The sequence below is a fragment of the Anopheles moucheti genome, chromosome 3 (genome assembly GCF_943734755.1).
Source record: "Anopheles moucheti chromosome 3, idAnoMoucSN_F20_07, whole genome shotgun sequence".
NCBI classification, from domain to species: domain Eukaryota; kingdom Metazoa; phylum Arthropoda; class Insecta; order Diptera; family Culicidae; genus Anopheles; species Anopheles moucheti.
In genome coordinates, this window is record NC_069141.1 from 46,642,087 (window position 1) to 46,663,908 (window position 21,822).

At 46.2% G+C, this 21,822-nt stretch overlaps 1 pseudogene; it reads right to left on the reverse strand.

Moving 5' to 3' along the window:
• Positions 1-7,572: 7,572 nt before the first annotated feature.
• LOC128302770 (dynein axonemal heavy chain 7-like) lies at positions 7,573-13,953 on the reverse strand (annotated as a pseudogene).
• Between the last annotated feature and the right edge of the window lie 7,869 nt (positions 13,954-21,822).

Genomic DNA, 21,822 nt, shown 5'->3' on the forward strand with positions numbered 1-21,822 from the left:
AGCGGTTTAAGCTGGGATCAGAAAATAGACGGTCATCTAGCTGAGAAATGGTTTACATGGATTAAAGTACTTCGAAATATCCCAACGGTGAAAGTTCCTAGATGCTATCGTCAGTTGTCGTCAGATAAAGCTAAGGTTGAACTTCACGTGTTCTGCGATACAAGCGAGTGTGGTATGGCTGCCGTGGCATACCTCAGGTTTGAAGAAGATGGTTTGGTGGAGTGTGCCCTCGTAGGGTCCAAAACTAGAGTCGCACCGCTAAAATTCTTATCAATTCCCAGGCTGGAGCTGCAGACAGCGGTGCTCGGTGCGCGTTTGGCAGAGGCAATCCGCCGATCACACCGTCTGAATTTTCAACGTTCTTTGTACTGGACTGACTCTAGAAACGTAATTAGCTGGCTGAACTCTGACCACCGTCGTTACCACCAATTCGTCGCCTTTCGGATCGGAGAACTACTAGAAACAACTGACGGCAGCCAGTGGTGTTGGATTCCTACCAAGCTCAACGTAGCCGACGACGGCACCAAGTGGACTAAGACGCCAGAATTATCTCCTGATAGCCGCTGGTTCAAGGAACCATCATTTCTATGGCAACCAGAAAGCGAATGGCCTGCAACCGAGAGACCCATAAAATACATCACAGAAGAACTTCGAGTTAACCTGTTACACCATTGCGCAATACAGAATAGTGAACCAGGAACCTTCGTCGAGTTTGAGCGATTCAGTAAGTGGAAGAGATTGCTACGGACCGTAGCATACGTCATTCGCTTCACTACTAATAGTCGACGCCGTAGCCGAAAAGAATCAATCCAGCAAGGTCCCCTGACGCAACTAGAACTGGCGGAGGCCGAACGAGTATTGTCGCTCAGGCAAAGTATTAAGCGCGTCACTCATAAGGGCGTGGCTTAACGATGTAAGCGAACATGCAAAAGGATGCGTGAGTGCGCGAGTGCGTGAGTGGATGCGTGCGAAAGGAACAGGTAAGAACGACTACTCACGCATCTATCTATACGTTACTAAGCGAGCCGACTGCATCGGAAGTGCATAGGCACAACAAAGCGTGCGAGCTTAGCGCTAGGGATGTGCAAGATCAAATCCGGTAATTGTCAGGAGTTAGGACGAGATATTTTTGCAGAATTAATCAACATGAAATAATTAAGAAGGAAGACAGGACGGAAAATGTTTTTCCTTTTATGTAAGAGATAAACATCACTAAAACAACATGTGTAGAAATAATGACTAAGTTTGGAAAATAAAACTTAAATTAGTAGCAAGGAGAAATTGAGTGCAGCTAACTATTTCGACCGAAATCTTTCGCAATCCTCGTAAGCCCTCTAATCCAGACGAAACCCTACCATAGGTAATTTTGTTTGGACACTAGTCGGCGTTCAGGCGGTGGTCACTCTCCTCTCCTTCGCAACCAAGGAGCTCGTCCCGAGCGTTCCGACCTGCTGTGTTCGACATTTGGCAGGGTTCCTCTTCCGTCCGCATAGGCCCCCGCAAGCTTGGGGCAACTAGCTGGAAGGCAGTCGCTGCGAAGCGCGAACCCTGTCGGTGAAGACACCGTAGAGCGGCGACAATCGGCGGGCAATCTTGTTGCTCGGAGTCTGGCGGCACCGGGAGACCAGCAACCTTCGCGGCTGGTTGGTGCACGGCGGAACCCGGACAACAAGTATTATTCCGGAGGATGCAGTTAGAAGCCTACCCTACCGAGGTTCAGTATCTGAGACGCCAAACTGGAAGCAACACGGGTGGGACAGGTGTTAAAAGGGATAGTCCGATATATAAACTATCTCCTGTTCTAGACGGTTGTGGAGTTATGTTGATGAGCGGACGCTTAGCCGAGTGCAACGCAGTAAGCCCAGAAATGAGACGACCTATAATACTCCCTCCCAACCACCATGGTACAGCACTACTAATCAACGATGTCCACGAACGTTTCAGACACGGTAATCACATGACAGTCATCAGTGACATCAGAAGCAGATACTGGATCCCACGATTACTAAAAACCTACCAGCGTATACGCAGAGCCTGCCAACGATGCAGAATACGTGAAGCGGCACCCAGCCCCCCGATGATGAGCAACCTTCCGGATCCCAGAGTCGCGATGGGTCAACGAACATTCACACACACTGGGATCGACTACTTCGGTCCCATCCTCGTTACGGTCGGAAGGCGCGTAGAGAAACGATGGGGAGTTATTTTCACGTGTCTCACTGTCAGGGCCGTGCATTTGGAGATTGCGCACACACTCACGACAGGATCCTGCATTGCTGCCATAAGACGATTCATCGCCAGACGTGGAATGCCACGTGAGGTCATCAGTGACTGTGGTACCAACTTTGTAGGAGCAGCACGGGAGTTGATGGAAGCGGTTGCGGAGATTGACCACGAAGCTCTGATGACGGAATTTTGCGGTCCGGAGATGAAGTGGACGTTTAATCCACCAGGGGCACCGCACTTTGGAGGCTGTTGGGAGCGCCTAGTTCGTTCAGTAAAGAAAATACTTGGACAACTCAACCTTCCCCGGCGTCCGACGGACGAGATGCTTGAAACCGCTCTGACTGAGATAGAACTCATCATCAACTCCAGACCGCTAACATATGTTCCTATCGACGATGAGTTTTCAACACCCCTGACGCCAAATCACATATTATTGGGAAGTTCGGACGGTAGCAAACCTCCCACGATGTGCTGCGACGAGGCGGATGCAGTGAAATCGACATGGAAAATATCGCAACATATCGCGGACGTATTCTGGAAGAGGTGGGTTGCAGAATACTTTCCCACTTTAGCGAGACGAACAAAGTGGTTTAAACCAGCGCGGCCCATTCAAGAAGGGGATGTGGTGATTGTCGTGGATAACCGTTTGCCCCGCAACTGTTGGCCAAAGGGACGTATTTTATCGGTGTTGCGTGCTAAAGATGGACAGGTTAGACAGGCGGTAGTAACGACGCAAAACGGCACTTATAAGAGACCTGCAACAAAATTAGCAGTTTTAGATATAGCTTCAAAGGAGGTACTTACCAGTGAGGAATCTTAGAAACAATAACACGAACACATGGTTTGAGCTGTCAGTGTTGTAATTTGAGTGAGACGCTGGTAGAGATAGCGTCACACTTCGGGAGAGAATGTTACAAACAAAAGTGACAACACTGATCGCGCACGAATAATCCGACTAAGGGAAGAAAGTAAACAATGCGTTGTTTACGTAGCCGATTAAATACTCCGATTCGTCTGTGAAACGTTGACAAGTGAACAGCTATTCAATTTAATTTGAAAAGGCAGTTACACACATACATACAACATCAAGGACACACCGATATTACTACAACCGCACGAATCTTGGACAAAGGAATAAAAAGGACATACGGATAGGATAAGTACTTAAGATGGGGGTCGTGGACCCTGGGGGGGCAGTTCCCCCGGGTCATATTATGAGATAGGGTAGGGCCAAGAAAGCTATATATAGGAGTAAGGGAAAATAATCGCGCCATTATTCGGTGGTTCCGCAATAGAAGGATTGCTTAATTTTGTTGCAAATAAATCAAGTTGCAATCTAAAATAGTTTCTTTTTCTAATTTACGTCGATACGTAACAGTGACATTGAAAAATAATCATTCAGAAGTTTACAATCGAAGCAACCATCGAAGCAACCAACCATAGCTAATATAAACCTTTAGCAACATTGAAATATAACATTACTATCCAAGCAACCATCTATCCAAGCAGCTTACATGATGGTGTTGAGTGAAGTACCTGAAGGATTCGTGTTTATTCCACGGATTCCCGCTGGATTCGTTTACAAGGGCGTACTTCATCTGAAGGATGCGTATATAAAGGATTTCGATTGCGCTGCCGGAGATGGTTCACCGGTGCAAGAGAAACTTTTCGTACACGACGCCGACAATAAAGTGGTGGGAACGATAACGTTGATGCGGCAAGTCGTGCATGATGTTGCGATTGAAGATCCCACGACTACTTCCGACTGTTTATTTTCGCAATACTTCAAATGTTGCGAACGTTGCAAGGCCTGTTTGAAGTGGCTGTCAATCGAGTGCTGCTGTCCAAAGTGTGGCGACAAAACTCAAAAGGATGAACCTTTGGCAAAATCTATGTTGCCAACCTGCTTCAACGACCCGTCCGAATTGGGGCCGGCACCCAATGGAAAAACGCCATCTTTCTACGGTTTGGACACAATGGAAGTTCCGAATCGTGTCGATGGAAGTTCCCAATCGTGTTGTTCCCAATCGTGTCGATTGTGCCACATTTGCGAAATTCGTTGTATTGATTGCGCATACCAAATGAGCCTGAAGGATGAGTCCAAATCGTCCAGCTCTTTCAGCTCTTTCAGCTGTGTTCCTCGTCAGATTATATCTGCAATCGCTCCAACGACCAGACCTGTTACCCGTCGTCCGTGGCGTACCGGTCGTCCATCCCACGGTCCCAAACACGACTCCGTTAAACTGGGTTCGACTAAAGGGAAAAGTTCGAATGAGATGCAACAGACGAATGTAAATGGAAATGACAACGACAAATCTACCAACCAGCCGACTGCCGATGGCAACGATCGTGTCAGTGATAGTGTACCCGTTTCGCGGAAAAAAACGGTCGGCTTCCGTACGGATGATCCTGCACAAGGGGATCACAAGCAGAAACCAACGCTTCACCAACGGCAAGATGTCAAATCCAAAGCTCCCGGAGTACGTGGTGGAGTATCGAACCATGGGAAAGGTGACGCCACCTCCAGGGCAGCTACTGGACCGGGTTCGAAAATTGTGACACAAAAAGGAGGACCCGGGAAGAAGGCGAGTGCCGGCGGGCCGGAGGCTACGAACACTAGACCGGGTTCAAAAATTGTGACCCAAAATGGAGGACCCGGGAAGAAGGCGAGTGGCGGTGGGCCGGGGGCTACGAACACTGGACCGGGTGCGAAAATTGTGACCCAAAAAGGAGGACCCGGGAAGAAGGCGAGTGTCGGTGGGCCGGAGGCTACGAACACTAGACCGGGTTCGAAAATTGTGACCCAAAAAGGAGGACCCGGGAAGAAGACGAGTGCCGGTGGGCCGGGGGCTACGAACATTGGACCGGGTGCGAAAATTGTGACCCAAAAAGGAGGACCCGGGAAGAAGGCGAGTGTCGGTGGGCCGGAGGCTACAAACACTAAAGTTCGCATATCGGTCACGAACGCTAAAGGGTCTGGAGCTGCAGCGAACGGAAGCAAACCTACTGGAAAGGGCAGCAAAAAGTAAAACACACCACAACAGTTAGTGTTTCGTTTTGAAGCCTCGATGCCGTCAGATGGCGATACTGTTCGGTTTGTTGGATATTTCTCCAACATGTCCGGCTAATCGCAGCCGTTCTTATACACCTATTTCTTTATCTTATTTCTTTTTACACATATTTCGTTATCTTGTATCGTACCTTTGGAACTAAAAATAGAAATTCGCGTATTCTCGGATAAAAAAAATAATATTTTACATCGAATTAGTGAAATGGCAAATATCACACATGTACTTTGTTACACCAATCAAGTAAATCTGGAATGTATTAATAAAAGATGAAATTAAAGATACTAAAAACAAAGTACTGCATGATGATTTTTTCATTAAATTATGTAATAGTTATTTTTCTGCATGTTTCCATTTTTAAGAAGCGTTTGTGCTACAGTTTACAGCTACAGTTAAACAAACACGGCTTTAGATTCGGCATATTTAGTTGCCAGCAGTTTCAGCAGTAGTAAATGTGGAGGGGAAAGATAATTTCTCGGATAGTGCATAATTTCGTAGTGGAAATTAACGTGAACCTCGTGACAATTAAAAAGGGTACGGTGACACATGTTGCCATTATGTCATCGCTTTGCACTCGTCAACAATTAAATGATGCAATAATGAGTTGGAGTGCACCCTTTAGTAATATGTTTTCATTTTCTTAAGAGAAGGTGAATTAGTATTGAAGTTGTCGAATAGTTGAAATTAATAAAAGTGTGTTTTAAATTACATCTGTTTCAACGAGAACATATATCTTCACTGTACTATACCTATGATGCATAGCTAATTTTTTACTGAAAATGTTTGGCAATTATGCAAGTCAAGCGAAGACAGCCAAGGCTTTAATAAAGTTATAACAAATTATCTTACCTGGTTTTTAACATAAATTTCAATTTTAATGGTAATTTCTTTACATTCTATTTGTTAAATTTTGTTTTAAATTCCGTGGTAACCTAACCTTAAAGTAACCTTTTTTATATTTATATTTATATTGCAAGTTGTTTTCTCTTCTTTTAGCTTCTTTTCATACTTTATGAGCCATTGTTTTGTTAATTGTGTAATGCTAAACTTTACAGTGATTTTTATTCTTTTGTTACATCGTTCCTCATCCGAAATGCTGTAGATTTTCTTTCTTGGTGAACTGAATTTACAAATCCTATAATAAATTGTCTTTCTCTACATCTTAAAACACTAATCTAACCGTATTAATAGTCTGAACAACAATTTCGTCAAAAATAAGTGGCAAACATTTTCCGATGTAAAACTGAACAATTTACACTCTCGCTCACCAAGTTTCTTCGAAAGGAAGAGACAAATTTTGCATAGTGCAAAGTGCAAAGTGGAAAGTTACTACTACACAAATTTTTTGGGGCCCCCGACACGGCGAGGCCCTAGGCGACCGCCTACACCGCCTACCGTTTGATCCGCCGCTGTACTCACTTTAATAGTTCTTTGACTCAAATCAATTTACCTTGCTCTTGCAATGGGTTATGATCCGAAGCCACTTGATGATCCTGACAACCCCTAGTAGATGGTGACGCAGCGCAGAAAAGGAGGGGATTGAGTCCTCCAACGTTTGGGAAGATAACTAAACGTACATTCTAGCTGTCACGAGAGTCTATCACTTTGACTTATAGAAGATGGTCCCCGAAATTTGGTCGACTTTGGTCATTAGCGACTTTGGTCATTATCATTCGTACTAGTATGGCAAGTTTGTCCGGGATTCCAACAGAGTTCATTGCGTCGTAACCGTTATCCGGCTAACCTGACTATCAAGGCTATGCTATCGTATGCGGCCTTGAAGTCAATGAAGAGATGGAAAGAATAGAGTTGCTGTTCCGTCATCTTCTCCAAGATCTGCCGCATAGTGAGAGCATCTGATCAGTGGTTGATTTCCCGTTTCGGTGGTTGATTCGGTGGTGGTGGTTGATTTCCCTGTGTGATAGTTTCCAACTACTATTCCTGGCGTAACGACCTAGTTAAAATGCGATGAATTTTGTTTTCTAGTGCTGCAACCTCAATTTTTTATCAGTCGGTGCCTGGTGCTTTATTATTGTTGAGTCGACGGAACGGTAGCAGTACACGTGTAGCTTATATTATGTTTTGCAACTCAAACCATTTTTAATAAGATATCCATGAAATATCTGTAAAAATTGAATTATTTTGTATATTTTAGACGTAAAAAAGTTGCTTTTGTTAAATATGTATATCGTGCTATTTTCGTATCATGTCTTAATTTGCTTGTAAAATGACTTGTAATTCTGAAAAACCCTCATCAAACGAAAATCCCCTACGTCATTGATCGCAGAAAGGGGCAAAAAAGCATTAGGAGCCTATTTTATACTTCATGCTTCTTCCTCCGTGCTGTGCGTTGAAACCGGTTAGTGACTAAGCTGACAAAGCATAGCCGCACCACGCAAAACCCAATGGTCCGGTTTCACATTGGGATCACAATTTAGCAACAACGCTATGACAAAGTTAGTACTGTGGCCTGTCGTGGAAAGCGTACCGCGCCGTTCGGCCGTCTTGTATACCGGACAGCGATACGTGTGCCGCGGAACAAAATCGTCTTTTTTCATCGGTTTCAGCAGAATATAAAAGAGCAAATATGAATTTAGCGGCAGGAAAACCTTACCATCTTATGCAGTACTCACGTATGGCACGGTATCAAACAGGACGCGTGGTATAGACTCCTGCAGATCCCATCCTGCCCTTTTCCCTATCCCATGTGGTGCCTTCCGAAAACAATCCATACACGTACACCCCATCGTCCGGCGGTTCCGTGATGTCCGCTTCCCGCAACACTTCATTATCGAACACTAGCAGATCGATCGGTATGACGTACTTGCGGGCAAAGTTTTGCTGTGCGCCGGTCAAAAATGCCTGGGTGAAGAAAAAGCCCGACACCCAGAATGTTGCTGGCGGGCCTTCGTCGTACCATTTTTGCAGGAATTCTAACCGCGCGATAAAGTCCGCAATGTACGAGCCGAGCGTACCATTCGACGAACCATTCGACGTTGGATATTGGATCGCTCATGAACGAGCGCGACACGTTCATGCGTAGACCTTTCGGTGGTTCGTTGGTAATCTTGATTCCATTTTGTAGTACCACCACCGGGAAGTGTTCCGTCGGATAGGAGGTTAGCCAGAGCCGAAAGTCTGGCTTGTGTCGAAAGTTGTGTCCGGTTGGAAGCTTTCGCAGATCTTCTCTAGCGTCGGCATCCAGCTCTGGGCGAGGTGACAGTTTTGCAGCAGAACCCAATTGCCGAACTTGGTACCTTCGTCGATCATTTTGGTTGCGATAGGTCCCTGACCCTGTCCGAGCGATAGTGAGAAGAGCCGATTTGCCCCCAGACCCTGGGCGTCAGCAAATTTTATCAACGTGGCCATCGGATCGGTACCCGGTGTTAGCACGAAGATCAATGGCACACAACAGTTCGATTCGTCGTAAGATGCAGCCAAATTGAAGGCCGGAGGTTCCACGTATTTCGGTTCCATTGTTTCTGGAATTGATTGCTTGATTGATTGGAACAGTCAGTCTACAATAATCAAATCTCCGATATCCTATAGGGTAACTGTTCACCTACCTGCCACATATAACTCGATCGTGGGAACCAACTAATCCGCCCGGAAACAGCAGCTTCTGGAACGCTGTCACCGTGGAAATCCACGGCTCCGGAATGGATGCCTCATGTGGTGTATCGTCGTCAAAGTACCGCTTCCAGTTCTGAACCACATGTTCCTTCAGCGGGGCGAAATCTTCAAACGACAGATCTCATCCCAATTTTTGTCCGGCAGCCAAACGGCTGGCGGGTAGGGATCAAGATTGTCCAATCCAACACCTCCGGTAAGCAAAAACATCAGCTCGGGCGACCCGAGCTGGCCGGCATCCTGCTGCAGATTCGTAGCCAGCAATAGCGAGAACAGTATCTTGTCTTTTTTAAACAGGCTGCGGCAGATATTCTCGTAAAGGCTGTACGTAAAGTAGGTCCTAAGATCCGCCAAGCGGGCTGGTACCTCATCCACCTTCTCGGTATTGTCGATAGTCGCGGTAAAGAGGTTTACGAACCAGTTCAGGCTGTACTGATACATCGGATCGATGCAGGCCAAGTCGGCAATCGTGAAGAACAGCACCGTCGAGTGGGCCGCTATCGGCGTGTACTGCAGACGGGCCGCATCGATCTGACGTTCGGTCCCCTCGGCAACGATTTGCTTCTCGTTGATCTCGTTGGCCAGCGTTTTCGACGAGCTTAGGACCGATACAGCGGTTTCATCCTCGAGAATGTTACCCTCGGACGAGAGGACCTGCAGGATCTTGTCTTCGAGCTCCTGCAGCTGCCGCTTGTTCTCCGCCCCTTGCACGATCAATGCGTTCTTTTCTGTCTCGAGTTCGGGCCGTTCGCGCGCCACTGTTATCGAAAGCAGCTGATCCTGCAGTCCAGTCTGGGTGATCATGAAGTTGAGTAGCGTCACCTTCACCGCTATTTCCGGCAAGTAATGGGGACTACGGAGTTTTGTTGTGATGTAAAATTTAAACGAATCATTGTACTCTATGATTGAGTCACCCAGCTTGATACACATTGTTCCCCCCTGTCGGAAGATTTGTTTCAACAGAATCGGTTCCAGCATTGGTTCGATCTCTTCACCGACATTCTCCAGTAGCACTGGTAGACCAAACTGTATGGCGTTCTCCAGTACGCGTGTATAGTCAGGGTGTGAGAGACGTATTATACAAATACGGTTCGCCTTCTCCATATTGCGTACCCATGTGTTAGCCTGCCCTTGGGGATCGATCATCAGGAGCCAGCGTCGAGCATTGCTAAAAAGAGGAAAAAGTGCACACATTACACTTCACATCTCGAGTCTTACCATCGCATCGATACAAAAACACGATCGCTATTCTCTAAATATTCCCAAAGCCCCTGGTCAATTCTTACTGAATGATGATAGCACTCTCCACCGAAAATGTATCACTTGGCAAACCGAAGATGTTCCACGCCCGAATATCGACCGGGTTCCCCAGTACGTTCACGAGCTGGAAGTCCTGGGAACAGATGGTTCCACGATCCGTACACCGTTCGATCCACTGTTCGATCTGCTCTGCCCTGAACTGCATCGTGAAGGGTCCCAAGTACGCAACGATACCAGATGCAATCAACACGTCACCGGTGAGCGTGTCGTAGATTAGTGCCAGCGTTTCTGCCGCCGTCTGCCAGCGATCCTTCTCACCACCCAGACCGGTAATGATCTCCGTAGCGCGTTCCAGCTTCTTCATACACAGCTCTACATTTGCTTGCAGCTTTGCATGTTGAGCAATCTGTTCGTCCAGCTTACGTTGGAGATCCGCAAGATTTTCCTCGACGATACGTAGCTGTTCCAGCTTTGCATTCAGTATCGTCATAGCGGACTAGGAGAAATAATACACAATAGTTTGTTAATGGATGCTAATGTGGTGTAGTGAGATAACCGGAAAAAGAACTCAAGAACCTACATTATAACTCGCTTGAGCTTCGGCTAATGCTGCTTTCTTGGGTGCTATCTCCTTTGCTACCTTATCGTACTTTGCAATCGCAATGACCCATTTGCACAATCCTTCCGCAGCCGTCGACGCCGCCTTCACCTTCTCCGGATCAAAGTTTTCGTTGGTAAAGACACGCTCCTCAAGCTTCTGTATTACCTTCAGAGGAATATCATCCTTCTCGAAGTTTAGCACCGCATCGATATCGTAACCTTCCACCGTCCGATATAGTGACCCGAGCAGTGTCCACAACAGATTGACGTCTTTTTCATTTCGTTGAATGGCTGCAAAGAAGCGTGAAGGAATTTGTTTACGACGACTGAAACTTGTTAGGAAAGCAAATCCTGCACTATTTGACAGTTCTACAAAGGACTACTGTAACTATTTCGCATGTATATACAGGCAGTCCCCGTGATACGCGGTTCCTCTTATACGCGGATTCGGAGATACGCGGTTTTTGAAAATTTGACAGCTGAGCTAGTTTATAGCACAAAATCTAAGCAAAATGCTCAAAATTGGTCAAAAATACCTTTTTTTCTCACATAAAACATTTCTTTCTAACTTATATTAATAAAATGTTTCTAAAAATCGCCTGATTCGTCGAATAATTTAGGTTTGGAGCAGGAAGTCGACTCTGTGACTTTGAAGTATAAACGAAATTGCACCAGGATTCGACTTACGCGGAAATTCGAGTTACGCGGATTTTTCCCGGGTTATAGCGGTCCGCTATAATAGCGTATCTCGGGGACTGCCTGTATTATAAAAACCTTTGGTGACTGTTACAAACAAAAGTGACAACACTGATCGCGCACGAATAATCCGACTAAGGGAAGAAAGTAAACAATGCGTTGTTTTCGTAGCCGATTAAATACTCGAAAATACTCCGTAATGTCAACGAGCGATATGCAGGGATGGCGGATGGGATGGCGGATCGTAGGGCCAAGAAAGCTATATATAGGAGTAAGGGAAAATAATCGCGCCATTATTCGGTGGTTCCGCAATAGAAGGATTGCTTAATTTTGTTGCAAATAAATCAAGTTGCAACCTAAAATAGTTTCTTTTTCTAATTTACGTCGATACGTAACAAGCCAAAATTAATTGTCGTATTCGGTACGCGGTAATCGATAATCGTTCATTAAACGCGCGCGAGTGATAAGTGAAAATGTCCAACCCTTCGTCCAGGAAGCAGCTGGAAGATCAGGCAGCCGGTACATCAAGAGGACGCGTAGACGTCTCTATGCACGAGTCATCGCCCAATGTCGCCGGAGGGTCATCGGACAGACACACACCGATAAGTGGTCATCGGGACGAGCAACTGTTGCGGTCTCCGCTGAGAAATCCAATGGAAGATCGCAACGCGGTATCCTTGGGTTCGCCTGTTCTGATTGAGGATTCAACCACCAGAAGAGGCACGGCGGAACATAGCACCATCTCCCCGAGTGGATCGGCAACTCGACGCGCGGAGTTGTTAAGTATGAGAGGGTTGGTAGGAGCGAGGCAAGGGGAGTTAAGGGAGTTAGAGCTGAAATTAATGGAGCTCGAAGAGGAGGTGGATGCGGGAGCTAGCCATGACGCTTTACAGTCGAAGGCAGAACAATGGCTGGCTGCAACGGATCGCTGCGGTACTTATCCGTCAACCAGTAACTCTAGGGCACCTACACTTCACTTCACTAGCACTGCCAACCCACCCCCACCGTGTTATCAGGAATACAGATCAGGTTCCTGATTATTACACTTGGAGGAAACATCACGATGATGCCTATAGAAGGGCTTCTTTACCTCCCACCTGTCCTCCATATATTTCACCAGCGCACGCGGCTACGAGCCGATCACGCACAACACTACACCACGGTAATTTAACACAGGAACAAGTTTCCGCACGGCACGGAGCGATCGGGAAGGAGCTACCGGAGTTTAGTGGTGCAGTGAAGGAGTGGCCGCTGTTTATACGTATGTACGAGCGGTCGACCGCAGTGTGTGGGTTTTCGGAAGACGAAAACATATTACGGCTACAGCGGGCGTTGAAAGGTGAAGCCAAGGAGGCAGTTGGGAATTTTTTGTTGTTGCCTGATGGTTTGGTTGAAGTGATGAAGACGCTCCAAGATCAGTTCGGCCGTCCAGAGATTATTGTCGAGGCAACGATTGATTCCATTAGGAAGATGCCGTCCCCTGAGCCGGGTTGCTTACGTTCACTCGCTACCTTTGGTCTGGCAGTACGGAATCTTTGCGCGACAATAGTGGCACTTAAACTTCCGGAGCATTCATGTAACGTATCATTACTTCGAGAGTTCATGGGTAAGTTACCCTCGCATTATGCGATGGAATGGGTCCACCATTGACGACAGCTACATAGGGTAACCCTAACAGAGTTCGGCGTTTGGATTAGCCAACTAGCGCAAGATGCTAGCGAGGCTCTCGTTGAACCGCCGCGCCGCGAGCCTAATGCGCATGGAGAACGTTCCGAAAGACGGCCTCCTACTCGAGACAATCGAGCACAGGGACCGCATTCACCTCAGCAACGAAATAAGTACGCGCCCCGACCACTTCCCAAACAGAACCAGCCCGGACATGATGCACCTAAATCGACATACTGGAACACTCACACAATGCAACATCCCGTTCAACGCGAAACTGTCACAGATACTAGCGGCACACACTCGGGCACACAGGAGCGAGTGCTGTTGAAATACGTACCTGTTACCATACACGGCCCACGTGGCCCTATTAATACGTACGCTTTCATAGATGACGGCTCTTCCTCATCCTTTATGGACTGTTCTCTACTGGAAGAGTTGGGTGTGGGAGGTACTCCGGCTCCACTGTGTCTACAGTGGACCGGTGGAATTACGCGACTAGAACAAGACTCCTTCAAGCTAAACCTGGCCATCTCTGCAAGAAACGTAAAAAACACATCAATGTTACTAAATGTACGCACGGTTAAGGACCTTGCTCTACCAATCCAAACGGTCGAGTTGAAGCAGCTGATTGCACAGTACCCGTACCTACAGGGCCTACCGATAGAGTCGCATAGTTCTGTACAACCACGAATTCTGATAGGAGTGGATAATTGTAGTGTAACCAAAACGGTGAAGAATGCAGAAAGAAAACGTGATGAACCCATCGCGTCGAAGACGAAACTAGGCTGGATCATCTACGGTCCATGTCCGGTAGCCGAGAACGTTCCAGGGGCAACCTACAGCAACTTTCATGTATGCTTATGTGATGGAATCAGTGAAGAACTGCTGAATGCTGAACTAAAAAGGTTTTTTCCTTAGACACCATCGCAATTTCAAAACCGGCTAAAACTTGGCGCTCTAAAGAAGACGAGCAGGCGCTAACAGTTCTGGAAAGAGATACGTCATTTCAAAACAATCGTTTTGAAACTGGATTGCTATGAAAAAATGAAAACATCCGCCTTCCTTGCAACAAAGCTATGGCTTTGAAACGATACAATTGCTTGAAAAGACGCATGCAGCAGGATCCTGTTCTCGATTCCGCGGTTCGAGATTTGATGTGGGGATATGAAACGAAAGGCTATATCCGACGACTTACACCAACCGAAGCAGCTGAGAGACATCCAAGGGACTGGTACTTGCCCGTCTTTCCTGTGACAAATGCGAATAAACCGGGTAAAGTGCGTTTAGTCTTCGATGCCGCAGCAACCGTCAACGGAATCAGTCTTAATAGCGTCTTACTTACCGGACCGGATCTCGCGACAAATCTCCTGGCAGTGTTGTAGCGGTAGCGGTAGTTAGTGACATAAGAGAGATGTTTCATCAGATTATGATTAAGCAATCTGATCAAAGAAGTCAGATGATTCTGTGGGAAGGAGATGCAACTAGCAGTGAACCTGTTGCATACGTGGTTACCGTAATGACCTTCGGAGCGGTCTGCTCACCGAGCACGGCTCAATACGTAAAGAACCGCAACGCGGAACGCTTTGAGTCCGAGTATCCGCGAGCAGTACAGTGTGTGAAGAATGAACATTATGTCGACGACATGCTGTTTAGCGTCGAAATAGAAGAGGAAGCGATTATCCTAACAGAACAGGTACGCAGCATACACTCACAGGGAGGATTCGAAATCCGAAATTTTATCTCCAATTCGTCGCGAGTTTTGGCACGTCTGCAGAGTGATCCTGAAATGGAAAAAAATATGACTATAGATAGTGTATTCAACACAGAGAAAGCACTTGGTATGTGGTGGGATACCTTGTCTGATAGCTTTTCATTCCGGCTATCTTTGAAGTACGACGAGAGTTTGCTATGGGGAGATGAACTACCTACGAAACGTCTTGTTTTGAGGACGTTAATGAGCGTCTACGACCCGATAGGACTTATAGGGCAGTTCCTAATGTTCCTGAAAATGCTCCTACAAGAGATTTGGCGGAGCGGTTTAAGCTGGGATCAGAAAATAGACGGTCATCTAGCTGAGAAATGGTTTACATGGATTAAAGTACTTCGAAATATCCCAACGGTGAAAGTTCCTAGATGCTATCGTCAGTTGTCGTCAGATAAAGCTAAGGTTGAACTTCACGTGTTCTGCGATACAAGCGAGTGTGGTATGGCTGCCGTGGCATACCTCAGGTTTGAAGAAGATGGTTTGGTGGAGTGTGCCCTCGTAGGGTCCAAAACTAGAGTCGCACCGCTAAAATTCTTATCAATTCCCAGGCTGGAGCTGCAGACAGCGGTGCTCGGTGCGCGTTTGGCAGAGGCAATCCGCCGATCACACCGTCTGAATTTTCAACGTTCTTTGTACTGGACTGACTCTAGAAACGTAATTAGCTGGCTGAACTCTGACCACCGTCGTTACCACCAATTCGTCGCCTTTCGGATCGGAGAACTACTAGAAACAACTGACGGCAGCCAGTGGTGTTGGATTCCTACCAAGCTCAACGTAGCCGACGACGGCACCAAGTGGACTAAGACGCCAGAATTATCTCCTGATAGCCGCTGGTTCAAGGAACCATCATTTCTATGGCAACCAGAAAGCGAATGGCCTGCAACCGAGAGACCCATAAAATACATCACAGAAGAACTTCGAGTTAACCTGTTACACCATTGCGCAATACAGAATAGTGAACCAGGAACCTTCGTCGAGTTTGAGCGATTCAGTAAGTGGAAGAGATTGCTACGGACCGTAGCATACGTCATTCGCTTCACTACTAATAGTCGACGCCGTAGCCGAAAAGAATCAATCCAGCAAGGTCCCCTGACGCAACTAGAACTGGCGGAGGCCGAACGAGTATTGTCGCTCAGGCAAAGTATTAAGCGCGTCACTCATAAGGGCGTGGCTTAACGATGTAAGCGAACATGCAAAAGGATGCGTGAGTGCGCGAGTGCGTGAGTGGATGCGTGCGAAAGGAACAGGTAAGAACGACTACTCACGCATCTATCTATACGTTACTAAGCGAGCCGACTGCATCGGAAGTGCATAGGCACAACAAAGCGTGCGAGCTTAGCGCTAGGGATGTGCAAGATCAAATCCGGTAATTGTCAGGAGTTAGGACGAGTTATTTTTGCAGAATTAATCAACATGAAATAATTAAGAAGGAAGACAGGACGGAAAATGTTTTTCCTTTTATGTAAGAGATAAACATCACTAAAACAACATGTGTAGAAATAATGACTAAGTTTGGAAAATAAAACTTAAATTAGTAGCAAGGAGAAATTGAGTGCAGCTAACTATTTCGACCGAAATCTTTCGCAATCCTCGTAAGCCCTCTAATCCAGACGAAACCCTACCATAGGTAATTTTGTTTGGACACTAGTCGGCGTTCAGGCGGTGGTCACTCTCCTCTCCTTCGCAACCAAGGAGATCGTCCCGAGCGTTCCGACCTGCTGTGTTCGACATTTGGCAGGGTTCCTCTTCCGTCCGCATAGGCCCCCGCAAGCTTGGGGCAACTAGCTGGAAGGCAGTCGCTGCGAAGCGCGAACCCTGTCGGTGAAGACACCGTAGAGCGGCGACAATCGGCGGGCAATCTTGTTGCTCGGAGTCTGGCGGCACCGGGAGACCAGCAACCTTCGCGGCTGGTTGGTGCACGGCGGAACCCGGACAACAAGTATTATTCCGGAGGATGCAGTTAGAAGCCTACCCTACCGAGGTTCAGTATCTGAGACGCCAAACTGGAAGCAACACGGGTGGGACAGGTGTTAAAAGGGATAGTCCGATATATAAACTATCTCCTGTTCTAGACGGTTGTGGAGTTATGTTGATGAGCGGACGCTTAGCCGAGTGCAACGCAGTAAGCCCAGAAATGAGACGACCTATAATACTCCCTCCCAACCACCATGGTACAGCACTACTAATCAACGATGTCCACGAACGTTTCAGACACGGTAATCACATGACAGTCATCAGTGACATCAGAAGCAGATACTGGATCCCACGATTACTAAAAACCTACCAGCGTATACGCAGAGCCTGCCAACGATGCAGAATACGTGAAGCGGCACCCAGCCCCCCGATGATGAGCAACCTTCCGGATCCCAGAGTCGCGATGGGTCAACGAACATTCACACACACTGGGATCGACTACTTCGGTCCCATCCTCGTTACGGTCGGAAGGCGCGTAGAGAAACGATGGGGAGTTATTTTCACGTGTCTCACTGTCAGGGCCGTGCATTTGGAGATTGCGCACACACTCACGACAGGATCCTGCATTGCTGCCATAAGACGATTCATCGCCAGACGTGGAATGCCACGTGAGGTCATCAGTGACTGTGGTACCAACTTTGTAGGAGCAGCACGGGAGTTGATGGAAGCGGTTGCGGAGATTGACCACGAAGCTCTGATGACGGAATTTTGCGGTCCGGAGATGAAGTGGACGTTTAATCCACCAGGGGCACCGCACTTTGGAGGCTGTTGGGAGCGCCTAGTTCGTTCAGTAAAGAAAATACTTGGACAACTCAACCTTCCCCGGCGTCCGACGGACGAGATGCTTGAAACCGCTCTGACTGAGATAGAACTCATCATCAACTCCAGACCGCTAACATATGTTCCTATCGACGATGAGTTTTCAACACCCCTGACGCCAAATCACATATTATTGGGAAGTTCGGACGGTAGCAAACCTCCCACGATGTGCTGCGACGAGGCGGATGCAGTGAAATCGACATGGAAAATATCGCAACATATCGCGGACGTATTCTGGAAGAGGTGGGTTGCAGAATACTTTCCCACTTTAGCGAGACGAACAAAGTGGTTTAAACCAGCGCGGCCCATTCAAGAAGGGGATGTGGTGATTGTCGTGGATAACCGTTTGCCCCGCAACTGTTGGCCAAAGGGACGTATTTTATCGGTGTTGCGTGCTAAAGATGGACAGGTTAGACAGGCGGTAGTAACGACGCAAAACGGCACTTATAAGAGACCTGCAACAAAATTAGCAGTTTTAGATATAGCTTCAAAGGAGGTACTTACCAGTGAGGAATCTTAGAAACAATAACACGAACACATGGTTTGAGCTGTCAGTGTTGTAATTTGAGTGAGACGCTGGTAGAGATAGCGTCACACTTCGGGAGAGAATGTTACAAACAAAAGTGACAACACTGATCGCGCACGAATAATCCGACTAAGGGAAGAAAGTAAACAATGCGTTGTTTACGTAGCCGATTAAATACTCCGATTCGTCTGTGAAACGTTGACAAGTGAACAGCTATTCAATTTAATTTGAAAAGGCAGTTACACACATACATACAACATCAAGGACACACCGATATTACTACAACCGCACGAATCTTGGACAAAGGAATAAAAAGGACATACGGATAGGATAAGTACTTAAGATGGGGGTCGTGGACCCTGGGGGGGCAGTTCCCCCGGGTCATATTATGAGATAGGGTAGGGCCAAGAAAGCTATATATAGGAGTAAGGGAAAATAATCGCGCCATTATTCGGTGGTTCCGCAATAGAAGGATTGCTTAATTTTGTTGCAAATAAATCAAGTTGCAATCTAAAATAGTTTCTTTTTCTAATTTACGTCGATACGTAACAGTGACATTGAAAAATAATCATTCAGAAGTTTACAATCGAAGCAACCATCGAAGCAACCAACCATAGCTAATATAAACCTTTAGCAACATTGAAATATAACATTACTATCCAAGCAACCATCTATCCAAGCAGCTTACATGATGGTGTTGAGTGAAGTACCTGAAGGATTCGTGTTTATTCCACGGATTCCCGCTGGATTCGTTTACAAGGGCGTACTTCATCTGAAGGATGCGTATATAAAGGATTTCGATTGCGCTGCCGGAGATGGTTCACCGGTGCAAGAGAAACTTTTCGTACACGACGCCGACAATAAAGTGGTGGGAACGATAACGTTGATGCGGCAAGTCGTGCATGATGTTGCGATTGAAGATCCCACGACTACTTCCGACTGTTTATTTTCGCAATACTTCAAATGTTGCGAACGTTGCAAGGCCTGTTTGAAGTGGCTGTCAATCGAGTGCTGCTGTCCAAAGTGTGGCGACAAAACTCAAAAGGATGAACCTTTGGCAAAATCTATGTTGCCAACCTGCTTCAACGACCCGTCCGAATTGGGGCCGGCACCCAATGGAAAAACGCCATCTTTCTACGGTTTGGACACAATGGAAGTTCCGAATCGTGTCGATGGAAGTTCCCAATCGTGTTGTTCCCAATCGTGTCGATTGTGCCACATTTGCGAAATTCGTTGTATTGATTGCGCATACCAAATGAGCCTGAAGGATGAGTCCAAATCGTCCAGCTCTTTCAGCTCTTTCAGCTGTGTTCCTCGTCAGATTATATCTGCAATCGCTCCAACGACCAGACCTGTTACCCGTCGTCCGTGGCGTACCGGTCGTCCATCCCACGGTCCCAAACACGACTCCGTTAAACTGGGTTCGACTAAAGGGAAAAGTTCGAATGAGATGCAACAGACGAATGTAAATGGAAATGACAACGACAAATCTACCAACCAGCCGACTGCCGATGGCAACGATCGTGTCAGTGATAGTGTACCCGTTTCGCGGAAAAAAACGGTCGGCTTCCGTACGGATGATCCTGCACAAGGGGATCACAAGCAGAAACCAACGCTTCACCAACGGCAAGATGTCAAATCCAAAGCTCCCGGAGTACGTGGTGGAGTATCGAACCATGGGAAAGGTGACGCCACCTCCAGGGCAGCTACTGGACCGGGTTCGAAAATTGTGACACAAAAAGGAGGACCCGGGAAGAAGGCGAGTGCCGGCGGGCCGGAGGCTACGAACACTAGACCGGGTTCAAAAATTGTGACCCAAAATGGAGGACCCGGGAAGAAGGCGAGTGGCGGTGGGCCGGGGGCTACGAACACTGGACCGGGTGCGAAAATTGTGACCCAAAAAGGAGGACCCGGGAAGAAGGCGAGTGTCGGTGGGCCGGAGGCTACGAACACTAGACCGGGTTCGAAAATTGTGACCCAAAAAGGAGGACCCGGGAAGAAGACGAGTGCCGGTGGGCCGGGGGCTACGAACATTGGACCGGGTGCGAAAATTGTGACCCAAAAAGGAGGACCCGGGAAGAAGGCGAGTGTCGGTGGGCCGGAGGCTACAAACACTAAAGTTCGCATATCGGTCACGAACGCTAAAGGGTCTGGAGCTGCAGCGAACGGAAGCAAACCTACTGGAAAGGGCAGCAAAAAGTAAAACACACCACAACAGTTAGTGTTTCGTTTTGAAGCCTCGATGCCGTCAGATGGCGATACTGTTCGGTTTGTTGGATATTTCTCCAACATGTCCGGCTAATCGCAGCCGTTCTTATACACCTATTTCTTTATCTTATTTCTTTTTACACATATTTCGTTATCTTGTATCGTACCTTTGGAACTAAAAATAGAAATTCGCGTATTCTCGGATAAAAAAAATAATATTTTACATCGAATTAGTGAAATGGCAAATATCACACATGTACTTTGTTACACCAATCAAGTAAATCTGGAATGTATTAATAAAAGATGAAATTAAAGATACTAAAAACAAAGTACTGCATGATGATTTTTTCATTAAATTATGTAATAGTTATTTTTCTGCATGTTTCCATTTTTAAGAAGCGTTTGTGCTACAGTTTACAGCTACAGTTAAACAAACACGGCTTTAGATTCGGCATATTTAGTTGCCAGCAGTTTCAGCAGTAGTAAATGTGGAGGGGAAAGATAATTTCTCGGATAGTGCATAATTTCGTAGTGGAAATTAACGTGAACCTCGTGACAATTAAAAAGGGTACGGTGACACATGTTGCCATTATGTCATCGCTTTGCACTCGTCAACAATTAAATGATGCAATAATGAGTTGGAGTGCACCCTTTAGTAATATGTTTTCATTTTCTTAAGAGAAGGTGAATTAGTATTGAAGTTGTCGAATAGTTGAAATTAATAAAAGTGTGTTTTAAATTACATCTGTTTCAACGAGAACATATATCTTCACTGTACTATACCTATGATGCATAGCTAATTTTTTACTGAAAATGTTTGGCAATTATGCAAGTCAAGCGAAGACAGCCAAGGCTTTAATAAAGTTATAACAAATTATCTTACCTGGTTTTTAACATAAATTTCAATTTTAATGGTAATTTCTTTACATTCTATTTGTTAAATTTTGTTTTAAATTCCGTGGTAACCTAACCTTAAAGTAACCTTTTTTATATTTATATTTATATTGCAAGTTGTTTTCTCTTCTTTTAGCTTCTTTTCATACTTTATGAGCCATTGTTTTGTTAATTGTGTAATGCTAAACTTTACAGTGATTTTTATTCTTTTGTTACATCGTTCCTCATCCGAAATGCTGTAGATTTTCTTTCTTGGTGAACTGAATTTACAAATCCTATAATAAATTGTCTTTCTCTACATCTTAAAACACTAATCTAACCGTATTAATAGTCTGAACAACAATTTCGTCAAAAATAAGTGGCAAACATTTTCCGATGTAAAACTGAACAATTTACACTCTCGCTCACCAAGTTTCTTCGAAAGGAAGAGACAAATTTTGCATAGTGCAAAGTGCAAAGTGGAAAGTTACTACTACACAAATTTTTTG